The sequence below is a fragment of the Onychomys torridus genome, chromosome 3 (assembly GCF_903995425.1).
Source record: "Onychomys torridus chromosome 3, mOncTor1.1, whole genome shotgun sequence".
NCBI classification, from domain to species: domain Eukaryota; kingdom Metazoa; phylum Chordata; class Mammalia; order Rodentia; family Cricetidae; genus Onychomys; species Onychomys torridus.
The window spans coordinates 94,471,581-94,485,851 of NC_050445.1; the positions used below are offsets into that span (position 1 = coordinate 94,471,581).

General features: G+C 35.2%; 1 protein-coding gene across 4 annotated transcripts in view; it reads left to right on the forward strand.

Moving 5' to 3' along the window:
• The first annotated feature begins 219 nt into the window (after nt 1-219).
• The window catches only part of Cntn6 (contactin 6), a 347,844-nt gene continuing 333,792 nt past the window's right edge, over nt 220-14,271 (forward strand). For 2 of the 4 annotated variants that reach the window (XM_036181615.1, XM_036181616.1), the window contains exon 1: nt 221-976. The gene's annotated coding sequence lies outside the window, so the exon portion shown is untranslated. Of the gene's footprint in view, nt 986-14,271 lie in introns of all 4 variants that reach the window. The other 2 variants (XM_036181619.1, XM_036181617.1) reach the window with 2 other exon arrangements.

A 14,271-nucleotide genomic window follows, 5' to 3' on the forward strand; every position in this document is an offset into this window, starting at 1 on the left:
GCAGTCTCTTCCAAAACCATTCCAAAAGCCAGTCATATTAAAAAGTTTCGTCAGAGGGCTCTGTTTGAAACACAAAGAGCATTTATTTATTTAATTGTTTTTAAACAGAGTTGTTACACAAACACATGCAAACTCCCTCTTTGCCCAGAAGACTGTAAGCACACTCACTGTTTAGCAGAGCCGTGCTATGTGTCTGGTCTATCTGACTCTACTTTACATAATTTGCTATCTTTAAGATGGCTAATGCACATATTAAATTTAGAAGGGTTGTACTGATAGACCCTTGATTTTATTTCCCCTTTCTTTTCACTTTAACTAGCACCAGGAGCTGCTGGCATGCTTCAGAAAGCTTACATTTGAACACAGTCTAAATCGGTGCAGACCCTTGACCAGCTTAATCTTTTCTTGCAAATGACAATGCAGTGAAACCAGAGAAAGAAAGAAGAGGAAGAAAAACTACTTCCTTTCCTGTTGGATACCTAATAAGTAGTTAGTCTGACCCAGTTTTCAGTAAGAACGATTTTCTGATGACCCAACAGGAGTGACTATATCTAGTGAAAGAATAAGGGAGGGGGTGAATTTAATCTTTCTTGCCACTGGAATGGCAGCTGCTCCCAGCTGCCTGAGTCTGTGAAGGATGGGGAAGACAGAACTGGCTTTCAGTGTGGAGAGAATTTTCCCTTTGAATATTCTAAACGGGAGCTTTGCACATGTGCCTCAAGAACTAATTGTCTAGGTTCCGTCAGGAATGCAGCAGGAGAGGAGCGTATTTCATGCTTAAGACCAGAGAGGAGCCACGCAATACTCAGTGGATAAAAGGCTTGCAGTCCCAGCTGGGAAAAAAGAGTCCCATTATCTCCCAGCTGCATAGACATTCCATACGGCTTGGTTCTGCCTGGATGCACAGCATGCCTGGCTGAGAGCTCCTGACAAGAGTTCTGCAGAAAAATTGTAAAGATCCCGAGACATTTCCCTGGTAAGATCCGTAAGTACAGAATTGCGCTGTATGCTGCAATGAGAAAGCTGCAGCTTTTCTTGCTTTCTCTCTTTGTATTAGTATAACAGGTAAAAGCTGGGGTTCTGTGTGTGGTGGGGGGAGTGTCTGTTTCATTGATGCTGTGTTTTTATGATGCTGGTGGTTTAAAAATGTTTATTCCCTGTGAGAGAAAAATGTATTGAATCTTTATTGGGAGATGTGGGAATCAAACCAGGCAAAGTGAGACTACAGGTTTATTTTTCAGTGTTTCACTAGTCTTTTGCTGCAGTAAAACTAATAGGCAGGACTGGATGACAGTGCTAATTCTGGTACTTTCCGATGGCTACACGCCCTTCTGTAACGGCAGACAGATCTGAAGATGTGACTGCTATTTTTTTTTTCCTCCAAGGGCTGAGGGGTGGGGTTTGCAGCATCCACAGATGATTTAAAGGAACGGTTATGAAAGTTTCCTGGGGGAGGGTTTTCACAACGGAGGAAACACAAGAGTGGAGGTCAAATGGGTGCACCAAATTTCCTCTGACATTTTGGTTGCACCCAGCTTAACATAATAGCGTGTAGAGTCACACTTCCTCCCTATTTACACCAGCTGAGCCTGTTATGATAAGGCTCTTATAATACTTTATGAAAGTTTCAGAAGTTGATGACTCGGGAGCAAAACTTTACAGAGTTCTCAGATTAGCCACTACATATAGCCCTAATGTTAACATGACAGTGTAACATTGGGGACTAGGGGGAGATTGGAATTCATAGTTCTTGTTTCTCCAAATGAAAGCTACTTAAGTTTAAATAATCAACAACCTGACATTGTCTTCTGAGAGGCATTCACGGAATAGAAAATAGAAGTTATCCTGGGGAAGAAAACAGGGAGAGCAGTGGCATTATACAGAATCTGCTTGAAAAGAAGGGATTCATAATGTTCTATAGTGACAGTGTTTCTCAAAGATATCTATAAACCAAGGAACCATATGTTGGGTATTGAATCTCTCATTCTAAGCAATTTTCATTTATCTGATGGATTTGTTTATCATCTTTGAAAACCGTTGTTGTTAAAATGTCGACAATTTGTGTGTATTGCAATCTACAATGAAATAACATATTTGAGCATTGTTTTTCTAACCCTCCCCCCAACATGTGTAAATATATACATTTCCACAGAACAAACATATGCACACAAAATAAGCTGGTACAATTTGTATAGCAAACAGAAATACAGAGTCATTTTATCCTTGATGCTTCACAGATTTTTTTTAGCATAATCATGGCTATGTAGTAAAAAGACTTTCAATCAAGAAACTTTTATATAAGGGGCTTATATGAGGTTATATAAATGCATAAGTTATCAGCTCTTAGCAAGAAGCCCATCACTTAAAATCAAATGTGCATCTTTATTTCCATTAAGCATTTCTAGTGACTGTCATAATTTTATTTTCAAGAAATGTATGTAACTTTCTTTAATGAAACTGAATTTATTTGGTCACTTAGCAGATGATCACACATTTGGTCTGAGCTCTCTGTTCCCATCCCACACAAAATGAATTATGTTTTAAAAACAGTATGAAGTATATTAAGTTGACTACAGATTTCTAGTCTTTAGATGAGGGAAAATAGTATAAAAGCAGATCGATACCTTTTTATTTTTCTTACAGAAAGAAGGAGATTATGGAACATTCAATTAGTTATTTAGCTACATATTTATACTGACAATATGTAAAAAAAGAGATGTGCTAGCATAGGCTTCATACTTGGTAAAAATAACCAAACAAGATATGAAAGCTTGAAAGATAGATCCCATCCTCTAATAAAAACAATTGTGAGGTATTATTTCTTTGCATCTAAAATTCTCATAATAAGCTGAGATGGGGAGAAAGGTGCTTTATAGAGAATGGTTTCTTATAAAAGTCTTCTTTCTAAGAATAAGGGGTACTTAGTATGTTCCTATCATCAATAATGGATAGATATCCTTGAAGAAGAATTATATCTTACTCTATAAAAAAAGAAGGTATATGATATAAGTTGCCAAAATTCTGTTATATATTTATTTACAGTAAAAATACTTGTTTTAGAAAAATAAATCTATATGTATGAACAAAACTATGAAAAATAATGATTTGGAGCCATTTTAATACATATTTAAATGTTAACCAATTCTCAAAATACACATTATTGTCAACAGAATCTTGCTGGGAACTCCTCTCAGATCCCTGCTCTTTGTGTTCTCTGGAGAAAGAATTAAAAATACATACAAATATAGTAGTGTAGAAGAAAGGTGGTTATTAGCAAGTATAGTAGGTACTCTCAATGGATGATTGTGACCAGTGGTTAAGTAGATCACTGGAGAATAGAACTCTCTCAAAGTATGAGAATGGCCAGAGATACCTTGCACACATTTATATTTTAGACAAGTTTTATATGATGTCTAAAGTGCAGAACAGACAAGTTTCTTAAAATGCTTATTTCTGTCTAGGAGATTGATAGACATACTTGGATTCAGACTTGTGGGAGGGGAAATATTATATAAAGCCACTTGTTATACAGTAGTCTTCTAAGATTAGGGGCTTCTGAACCAGGCTTAGATAATGATCAATTAATGACAGTCTTGGCAGTGTAGACGCCATGTGTTCTCTCAGGGTCAAATGACCCAGATCCTGTGCCTCTGAGAAGTAGATCCCTGAAGTTACAGCCCTGTTTTTATAAGCTGTTAGTCATAAGTTAGGAGTCTATCCCTAATGCCTGTCTACTAATGTCTAAGTAGTGATCTAAAATTCCCTTTGCAATGCTTGAGGCTCTGGGATCATTTAGAAGGTTAATGTCTAGTCTTGGCTATTTTTCTGCCCATATGGGGTGTAGGACAATTTAAGGTCTCTGCTTAAACTGATTATCAAGCCTATTAGGATGCTCAACAGGAAAAAGGTTGAACAATCTAAAGGTGAATTGATTGCAAAAGAGATAAAGTTTAAAGAATAGATAAGCATTCAAGATTGAGATTCATCATAAGAACACTATTACTATATGATTCATTCAGCCTTTTCTGACAATTTTGATAGTAATATGAATCATATATATATATATATATATATATATATATATATATAATGATAATCATTTCAAAGATTTGTATTATTGAAATTATGGTAATTGCCATAACTTTATTTTACATTCATTTTAAATTTGAAAGAACTAACAGTTTCTAATCAGCATTTACACCCTAATTCATCATTGTTTCTTGGGTGGGTGGGTCCCACTTTCTGGAACTGTATAAAGAGACAGTCACAGGTTCACTGTTTGTCCTGTGCCTGACCATCATTATTTTATTTTACACAGTCAAGACAAGTTATCATTTTAGAATCAGTCATACTTTTATAAAGACATGCATATTTGTAACCAGTACTTCAGATATCTCATATTTAAAGTTGTTACCCAGAAGTATTGTTGAATATGACTTATTTTTCTCAGATGAATATTTTCATGATTCTCAAATTTCAATTTTTTGTTAAAATATTCCTATAGTTGGTTAGACTAGGGCAACATGTTCTTACCTTTACTTTAAGATTCTTTTTATTTTTTTTACCAAAAGGAATGTATTTATGCTTTACATATAAAGTTCAAGGAAATAATGTTGATGATCTGAAATGTTACTGTGATGAGATTAAGTACATAATTGTCAAATTAAAATAACCCTCATTTGTTAAAGGAAGTTAATTAATATAAATATCATGCAATTGTTTTTCATATAAGTTATTAATTGTTAATTTAATAAAAATTAGTATCAGTGTACAGTCTATTTCAATCTGTAAGTTATTTAGGTATTGTTTCCTGAGAAAAACTGAGAAATCAATATCAGAGATTATATAATCCTAATAGGTGTTCATATTCCAATATTTTCTTCATCTTTGTTAATTTTTTATTATCCTATGGCATTTCAAATAAAACTAAAAAATTAAATTCTTTCCATATTTATTATGATATGCTTTGTGTATATTTGTACTACAGGAGGTTGTATGTGCCTCAATATCACTGAAGGAACTGATTCTTGCTCTTTGGAAAGACAGTCATCTAGTCATCAATCAAAACCCCATTACTGAGTGTTTGATGGATATATAAATAAGATTCTTTCATTGCAGAAATCTTTTAGTCCTGCATCTTTAGTTTGCCTACCTGATACTCGAGAGCATGGACAAACCAACTGTTACACTTTTTTCTTTTATTCTTTCTTTCTTCTGGATAACCATTTGTATCCATGTTGGATCTTAATTGTTCATCTTGCATATCTATAACAATTATTCAAATTTGCTTAAAACTTTGCAGTTTGTTTTATTGTTATCTCAAGTGATTTGCTATAATACCATGTGGTCTATTATAATATTCATCTCTGAAATTATTTTATTTTCCTCTACAGATTCAGTTGTCACTATTACTTGACACATTCCTTTGGCTGCTGGAATTTCTGTTTCAAAATGTGTACAGAAAGATTATGTTTAGAGATATTAAAACTATGTCAGAGTAGTTTCTCACAACTTTCTGAAAATTTAGCTAATATTCTTTAGATTTATGTTTTTAAATTACATATTTTCTTTGCTTTTTTTCTCTTTACATCTCTTTTGTTTCAAAATGTTTTCATGAGAGATAATAGAAAAAACAGAGAGATTGTTTAGGATGCTATAAAAACTCAGAGAGTATATGACAATCCTAGGAATAGCCCTAGGTTATGTGGTCTGATGCTAAAAAGTAAATGAAGGATTTTGGGATGCCCACATACCCTGCAGCTGTCCCACATGAAACAGATTTATACCTTACTGACCATAATAGTGGGAAGTACCATGTATATACTATTGCAGTAAGAATATAAAAACTTCTTCCCTCAAATTTTGATGTGAAATGCTGCAAAAATATATCTGATGAGATTTTTAGATATTTTTAATTATTTTCTACAATCTCATTAAATAATGTTACTTTTGTAGGATGAATTTAACTCTTTTCAAAGCATCAAGACCTTAGGTATTTGTTAGACAATCTCTAGCTATTTAGAACTTTAATGTAATTTTATATCCACAATATACACCTGCCAAATTTGTCATCTTGTTGTTTTGAGGTGTGTGTATTCTACCACTTGTCAGTTGAGTCCATGACCTAAGCTATAACAGAGCATTTAAGTCAAGGGTATCCATGGTGGAGCCTTGTAGCAGGTGGAGCCTGCTATTTCCCCATGCTTCAGGATTTTCAGGTAGTATATTATCTTAAAATAAAAGAGAAATATCTAACAAAGACAAAATAAATAAACACTTGACAAGTTTTTTCTAATTCTCCCTAAAAGTATTTTTTTAGTGTTTGGAAACAATGGAAATCTGTTTCAGGTTTTGTGTTCAGCATTGTACGCACAAATACTGTCTCTGGGGTCAGAAAGACTTTGTTGTTTTTCTTTGTATTTTCCCAACACCATAACTAGATTTTTTTTCTTTTCTTTATTTCTGTAGAGCAAGACATGAATAAAAATATCTTTGTTTTGTGCATTTTCAGTAGAAATCTTTCAGGGATACTTACATGAGATTTTTGCTCCAAAATTGTGACCCTTATGATTTACATCAACAGAAGGTAGTTGTACCTGAAATTGAGGGTAGGTGTGTGTGTATGTGTGTGTGTGTGTGTGTGTGTGTGTGTGTGTGTGTGTGTGTATGTCATAATGGAATATGTCTACATGTCTCTGACTTCAGCACTTGGGCATTTTGGGGGCTAAAACAGGAGGTCAGCCTTAGCTTCATAGCAAAATAAATGAGAACAAAATTCTGTAGCCTGGATATTTAGATTTCATGTGCCACTTGTATCTGTCACAACACAGCAATGGCCTCTCTTCACCTCAGTTTCTCCATTCATACTGGAGATAATAACACTATTGACTTCACATTATTATGAGGAGAATTAAATGGCTTAATTTGTGAAAATATCTTGGAAGAAAGCCCAGCAATTAATAAGCTCTCTATGTGTTCATTGGTTCATTATAGCTATATTATTACTACTATAATATTTGTCTGTTAGCTTTAGAATCAATTGAGTAAAAATAATATAGAAGAATGAACAGAATGGAAATTGTAATCATCATCTTATCAATTGTATTAGGTATTTAGTAGAAAATTAAATTTGGTGTGTAAATCACCAAACTGGAAATGAAAATTATACTTATGAGAAAACCGTGGAAAGACTCAGAGATAATAGTGTGTGGGTGCACACAGGTTAAAAATAGCTTCATTCTATATACAGAAAATATTTGGACCTGAACATGAGAGTTTATTTAATTTTCTGATCATAAAAACAGTGCATAGAATAGTATGAAAGTATATCATAACTAATTTTACCACAAAATTATGAAAAGCTTCTGCATTTTATTCTTTTTGTTTTTCATTTTCAGTATGTTTAATTTAAAAAATAACAATTTCCTGTTGTTGTTTGAATGAGAAATATCCCTCATAGGCTCATGTATTTGAACACTGGGTCCCCAGCAGATGGCACTGTTTGGAGAGGTTATGAAACTTCTAAGGAGATGCAATATTGCTGGTAGAAGTAGACCTCTGTGTTCTGGTTTGGAGGGTTTGTAGCCCAGCCTCAGTTCCTTCTAGCTCTCTCTCCTTCCTGTGTGCAAATCAAGTATGATCAACCAATTTCTTGGCCCTGTCAGTATGTCATGATTTTTTTCAGTATCATGGACGTTAGCTCTCTGGATGTGTTAGTCAAAATGAGCTTTCCTCAAGTTGCTTTTGTTAATTATTTTATAACAGTAACATAAATATGAGCAGTATATACCCACAAATTAACACATGCATCTGAAAGCAATAATAAATTTGAAATTTTAACACATCTTTTTTAAAGTATATTTATTTTATTTTTTTTCATATAGATATTTGTGTTTTAATTTGACATATCAGCCATGGGTTCCCCTGTCCTTCCTCCTCCTGCCTCTGCCTTTCCCCCAGCCCTTCCCCCCATTCCCATCTCCTCCAGGGCAAAGACTCCCCTGGGGATTCAGCTCAACCTGGTAGATTCAGTACAGGCAGGTCTAGTGACCTCCTTCCAGGCTGAGCAGTGTCTACGCATAAGCCCCAGGTTCCAAATAGCCAGCTCATGCACTAAGGTGGTGGCACACGCCTTTGATCCCAGCACTGAGGAGGCAGAGGCAGGCGGATCTCTGTGAGTTCGAGGACAGCCTGTTCTACAGAGCAAGATCCAGGAAAGGCACAAAGCTACACAGAGAAACCTTGTCTCGAAAAACAAAAACAACAACAACAACAGAAAGGGCAGATTATGAACCAAAAGCTGTGGGGTCCCTAACTGGATCAGGCCCTCTGGATAAGTGAGCCAATTGAATAGCTTGAATTGTTTGGGAGGCACCCAGGCAGTGGGACCTGGACCTGTCCTTAGTGCATGAGTTAACAGATATCTTAAAATGAAGCATAGATACTGTTTATCTATTTCCAGATTCATATCCACTCACCTATTTATATTTTTAATAGTTCATTTTATTGAAATATTTCCTTGTGGTCACTATCAAAAAATTAACAGCACATTTTGGCTTCCATTATAAGTTCAATATGTTTAAGATAGTACATGTTAGCTCTATATTTTAATTTTTGCATATTTCCTCAATTTTCACAATGTGGTTTTGATTGTTATGTAAGTTTTTAAATTTCTTTTGGCAGCAATGAACCTCTAAATGTATACTTTTTGGTGCAGCAGATAATCTTAAATAGTCATGTGAGTGTCAAAGTTGTGAATTACATTCCCACCAACTGGATTTACTAAATGCTAAATTCTAGCAGATGTGTAATATCTGCTTCACTCATGAAATACAGAAACAATATTAAAATAATAACAGAGTAGCCATAAGTATCCATAGTCCTTTTTTCATTCTTCAGATCCTAAGCTGTGATTATATAATTTCTTCATACATGTGTATATAATACGAAAGGTTATGTTCAAATGTTAAATAAATGAAATAATAATAAAGATACAAATATAACCAGTCAAACTCATTGTACATTGGACAACTAAGAACAATTCTTATAAATACATGTTGAGCTTGGTTGATTTGTATATGTTATTCCATTATTGTTCACTTCTGAACAGCACTTTTTTGTGGTTTAACTGTTGGAGTATTCATTGGACACCTCTGCACAGTGTGAAAATTCACCTAAAGAATATCAATACTGTGTCAGTAACATCTTGCTTGTTTTGCATGGCTCCAGAATCTTTGTCTTTAAGTTGGTAAACTGAATTCATAACATCTATAATTATTGTGAATAAAATTGATTGATATTTTACCTCTTGTTTCATAAACTGTTAAGAGAGTTCATTGTTCTTGAAAGAATATTGGTCTGCAAGCCCTAGGGATCCTGTTTCTGCCCATCCACCCCACCTCTACTCTGGAGTTATGGCAGTAGGGTAATATGTCTGGCCTTATATATTCCAAAGGATCAAAACTCAGGTGTGTGGTGGTATTGTGTTCCCCAAAATATTGTGTGTTCCCTGAAAAATAAACATATCTGGGGTCAGAGAACAGACAGCCACTAGAACAAAGCCAAAAATGGTGGCTAGAAAATGGGAAGAGTAAGCTATAGAAGAAGTTGGGCGGTGGTGGTACACACCTTTAATCCCAGCACTTGGGAGATAGAGCTAGCTGGATCTCTGAGTTCAAGGCCACTTTAGAAACAGCTAAGCATGGTGACCCACGCCTTTAATCCCAGAAACCCAACCTTTAATCCCAGGGAGTGGGGGCAGGAAGAGAAAGGTATATAAGGCATGAGGACCAGGAACTAGAGAGAAAAGCATGTAGTTAGTTAAGCATTTGGTTGTTTAGCATTCAGGCTTTGGAGCAACCGAGTTCAGCTGAGAGCCATTGGGATGAGGACTCAGAAGCTTCCAGCCTGAGGAAACAGGATCACCTGAGGAACTAGCAAGGTGAGATCGCCGTGGCTTGTTCTGCTTCTCTGATCTTCCAGCAGTCACCCCAATAACTAGCCTCAGGTTTGACTTCATTAATAAGAATCTTTAAGATTCATGCTACACAGGTGTTCACATATACACAAAAACACTATATCCACTGAGCCATCTATCTAATCTCTATTACATAAATTTTTATTTATGTTCTATTTTTCACAACATTGAAAATATGTATCCCTTGTTTTATATTTATGTGGGAAATGATGATAAATATACGAACATAGTAAGTTTAGTATTTTCTAATGAAGAATAAATATAGTAATATATCTGTCCTCTTTGTAGGCAGGATGATTGGCTTAGATATCTTCCATAAAAAGCAAGTGAGCATCTTAATTCTATCCTTTATTTTTAAATGTTCTTTAAAGTGTTCAAACACTGTTTATTTAAATTTATTGCTTGGTTTTCTGAACTATTTATCATTTATTCTTGTTACTATTGTGAATCTCCTGGATACATTTTTATGTAACAATGAATATTTTCAAGTTGTTCTAAAAAACATTACTGAAATATGTAGTTAGAGATTTCCTGCCTGGCCCACAGTCAGGACAAATCTCTCTCACCAGCCAAGCCCATAGATGCTCAGAACCAACCAAGTAAACACACAGAAACTTATATTGCTTACAAACTGTATGGCCGTGGCAGGCTTCTTGTTATCTACTTCTTCTATCTTAAATTAACCCATTTCTGTTCATCTATATTTTGTCACATGGCTTGTGGCTTACCGGTGTCTTTACATGTTGCTTCTCATGGCAGCAACTGGCAGTTTCTCTCCCTCAGCCTTCCACTTCCCAGAATTCTCTTCTCTCTTGTCCCGCCTATACTTCCTGCCTGGCTACTAGCCAATCGGAATTTTATTTACACAGAGCGATATCCACAGCAGAGATACCTTAAAATTTAGACACTGGAATTTTTCTTGTATTCTAAATGGTACTACAGTTCATTAAACAACTGTGTTGATCAATGTTCCTGTCTGAATGTTTTCTTTGTATTCTAGTTCATGATGTTTGGGGATAAAACTTAATAACATTGTTAATCAATATTTTATGAGTAGATTTTAAGAAGTTATAGTTTTGATTTATTCAGGTTTACAAAGAAATATAATTACAAATCATTATGTATATATTCTTTTTAATTTCTAAACTTCTGAAATCTGTTTTTTTTTTTCTTTCTTTCTTGGCTATTGAAATTGCCTAGCTATTGTGCATTTAAGTCTTGTAATTTACTCTTTTTGGAATATTTCTTCAGTATTTTCTTCAGCTATTCTTCTGACTTGTTTCCTCACAAAATTTTAATAACTTCCTTTCCATGATGTTCAGTTCCTCCCATTTGTATTTTACACCTTTAGCTTTCAAAAGGAAAACACCTCTTTTTTCCTGTGTATCTTTAAATATTTTCTCAGTATTTTGTGGCTCTTCCCTTCTCATTTTAGAGCTGGCTTTTGATGGTAGTCCTATTTTTAGACTTTAGGAGAAAATCCCTTCTTTATTTTTGTCTCCCGGTTCTTCATCATAGTGCATTATTTTTTTCTGTTTCTTTAAATTATCCACTATGAAAAATTCACCCCTAGTAGAAATTTTTCTATGAGAAACACACTTTGTCTGAGCCCTGCATACTTTTCTACGACTCCCTCTAATTTTGCTTACAAATGGAGCACAATGATTTTGTTCTCTTCTTTGTTTCTTTCTCCATATAGTTTACCTCAATTCTGTCTACTGTACTTTAAATATCTGCTTAATGTATAATGGAATGAGTTTGGACCTATAAACAAGGTTAGGGGACTCATTTTCTGCAGGTAACCAAGGTCTCCTAAGACTTCATGTCTAATCCTAGGTCATTTGCTCTTGGTAATTTTCACTTCATCACCTCCAGACCTTTAAAGAATTTGTGGACTTCTGCTTCATTTGCGTGTGCCTGCAGTGAAAGGCTTTCCTCTTGCACAGTACTGGACACCTCCCAATGCTTCTCTATATTTCATGCTACCTAGAATTTTCCTTGTATGGTTTTCTTCTCAGAAGCCATCAAACTTCATAATTTTCTGGCACTAGTCAAAATGGCAATTTATTCCTCATTTATTTCTGCTGGTGAGTTTTCTGTTTGTTTGATGGTATGTTGAAGAGGAAGGACTGTGTTCATGACAACAATTTGAATCATGGTTATATGGAGGCTATGAGGAATTTCCCCCCCAAATAATTATGAGTAATCAAACCCTCTTCTTGGGTGCAGTGTGTGTGTGTGTGTGTGTGTGTGTGTGTGTGTGTGTGTGTGTGCTGCATGCATATGTGTATTCATGCATATGTACACACACACACACACACACATGCATAGTCATTCAGCTGCCCTTATGTGCATGGGGAATTGGGCAGAAGTCAGCACTGAGTGATTTTTCTAACTTTTCCCACCTTTGTATTTGAAACAGGAGTTCTCAGTGCACCTGAAACATCAATTCAGCTAGGCAGACTGGCCAGTGAGCTCTGGACAGCTACCTATTTCTACCTTCTTCAGCCACTGGGTGTAAACAGAGACAATGTAAAGGAAGCCTCAGCTCAGGAGATCAGCTTTGACAAACAGCTGCCTTTCTCAATAAGCCATCTTGCCAGCATCTAATTATTTTATCTTTTCTTTATTTTTTTAACATTTGCATATAATTTTTTTCCCTGATCTTATTAGGAATAGTATTAAACCTTTTGAATACAATCTAACAAGAAATGGTCAAAGCCACTGGTATCTGTCTTTCCACTAGTTATACAGATACCAAAATTACTAAAAATTATGATTTAACACCAAAATGATCAACTCATGGGATAATATGTTAGAACATCTGCAAGAATTTAGTTTGGGAAATTATACAGATGTTCTTCATTTAGATCACTGCATTAATTCTTTAAGTCTAATGGTATATTTTTCATAAAATATGTAACCAGTTACTCTAAAACATTGTTACCAAAGCAATTTCCATGACACAGTCCAAGCTGAGGACAAACAGGACACTTTTGCTTTAAATTCCTTCTGATGGATCAGATGGAATATTTTTAAGATTTATTTATTTATTATGTATATAGTATTCTGCTTGCATGTATCCCTGTATGCCAGAAGAGTGAACCAGATTTTATTACAGAGGGCTGTGAGCCATAATGTGTGTGCAGAGAATTGAACTCAGGACCTCTGGAAGAGCAGCCAGTGCTCTTAACCCTTAGCCGTCTATCACCCTAAATGAAATTGTTAATACCTACAAGAAAACCAATCTTCTTTTATTCCCACAAGTGAGGTTGAAGACACCCACTGAAGCTGTTAATAACTTTTCATTTGTGTATATAAGATCCTGATATGAATGTGTGGTCAGAAGAATTTAGACATTTTCCATTCAAAGTTTTATGTGTATATTATTTCAAAGTTAATGCTCTTCTTCACATGTGTCTCTCTACAATTTCTGGATAAGGTATTCTGTATGTAATACCCTGCAAGTATTTTGTAAACTTGAGGAATATTATAGATTTCTTAGAACAGCACTCTTACAAAAACAAAAGAGCAAAGAGGTAGCCCATCATTTTTTTCTCTGCCTTCTGTCAATCTTCTGATTAGTACAAAGAAATAAAGGGAAAGGAAGAATGGAAGTCAGATTTGCTGTAAGTTTTGTGGTGAAGAATTTTGTTGACTGATAGACAGACTTTTTAAAGCATGTGACATTAAGGTGTTTGCTAGGCAGCAGACTGTTAAATATGCAAAATGGTGAGTCTGTGGTCCTCATAGATATTCAAAGTATGACATCCCACTGCATAAAGAAGTGCCAAAGTGTTCCAAGAGCTTCAGTTTCTCAGCGTTGTGCAGATGTATCCCTTGGGACTATGTATAAAGTATACATATATGTATGTAACAACATTTAATGAAAAATGAGCTCATGAATTTGGAAGAGAGAAAGGAAGGGTGTATATCAGGCCTTGGAAGGAACAAAGGGAAAGGAGAAATAGTGTAATTATATTATAATCTCAAAAACTGAAAGAAATAATTTAGAAAAAAAGATGGAGTACAAGAAAAATAAATGTGTGTTCAAAGAGATTACCTTCGGACAGTGTTGTGCTGTATGTACTTTACAGATATGCTGGCTCTTTTCTCACTGCTGTTGCTTCATGTCGACTATGCCTATGTGGTTTGTAGATGAAACACTGAGGGAAGACTTCTTAAGTCTTAGGACACTCACCACTGTTCTCTAATCGTCCAGGTTATGTCCTGGAGATGCCTGAAATTCTATTCTGTAACAGAACCCCCCCCCCCCCCGTCTCTCACACACACAC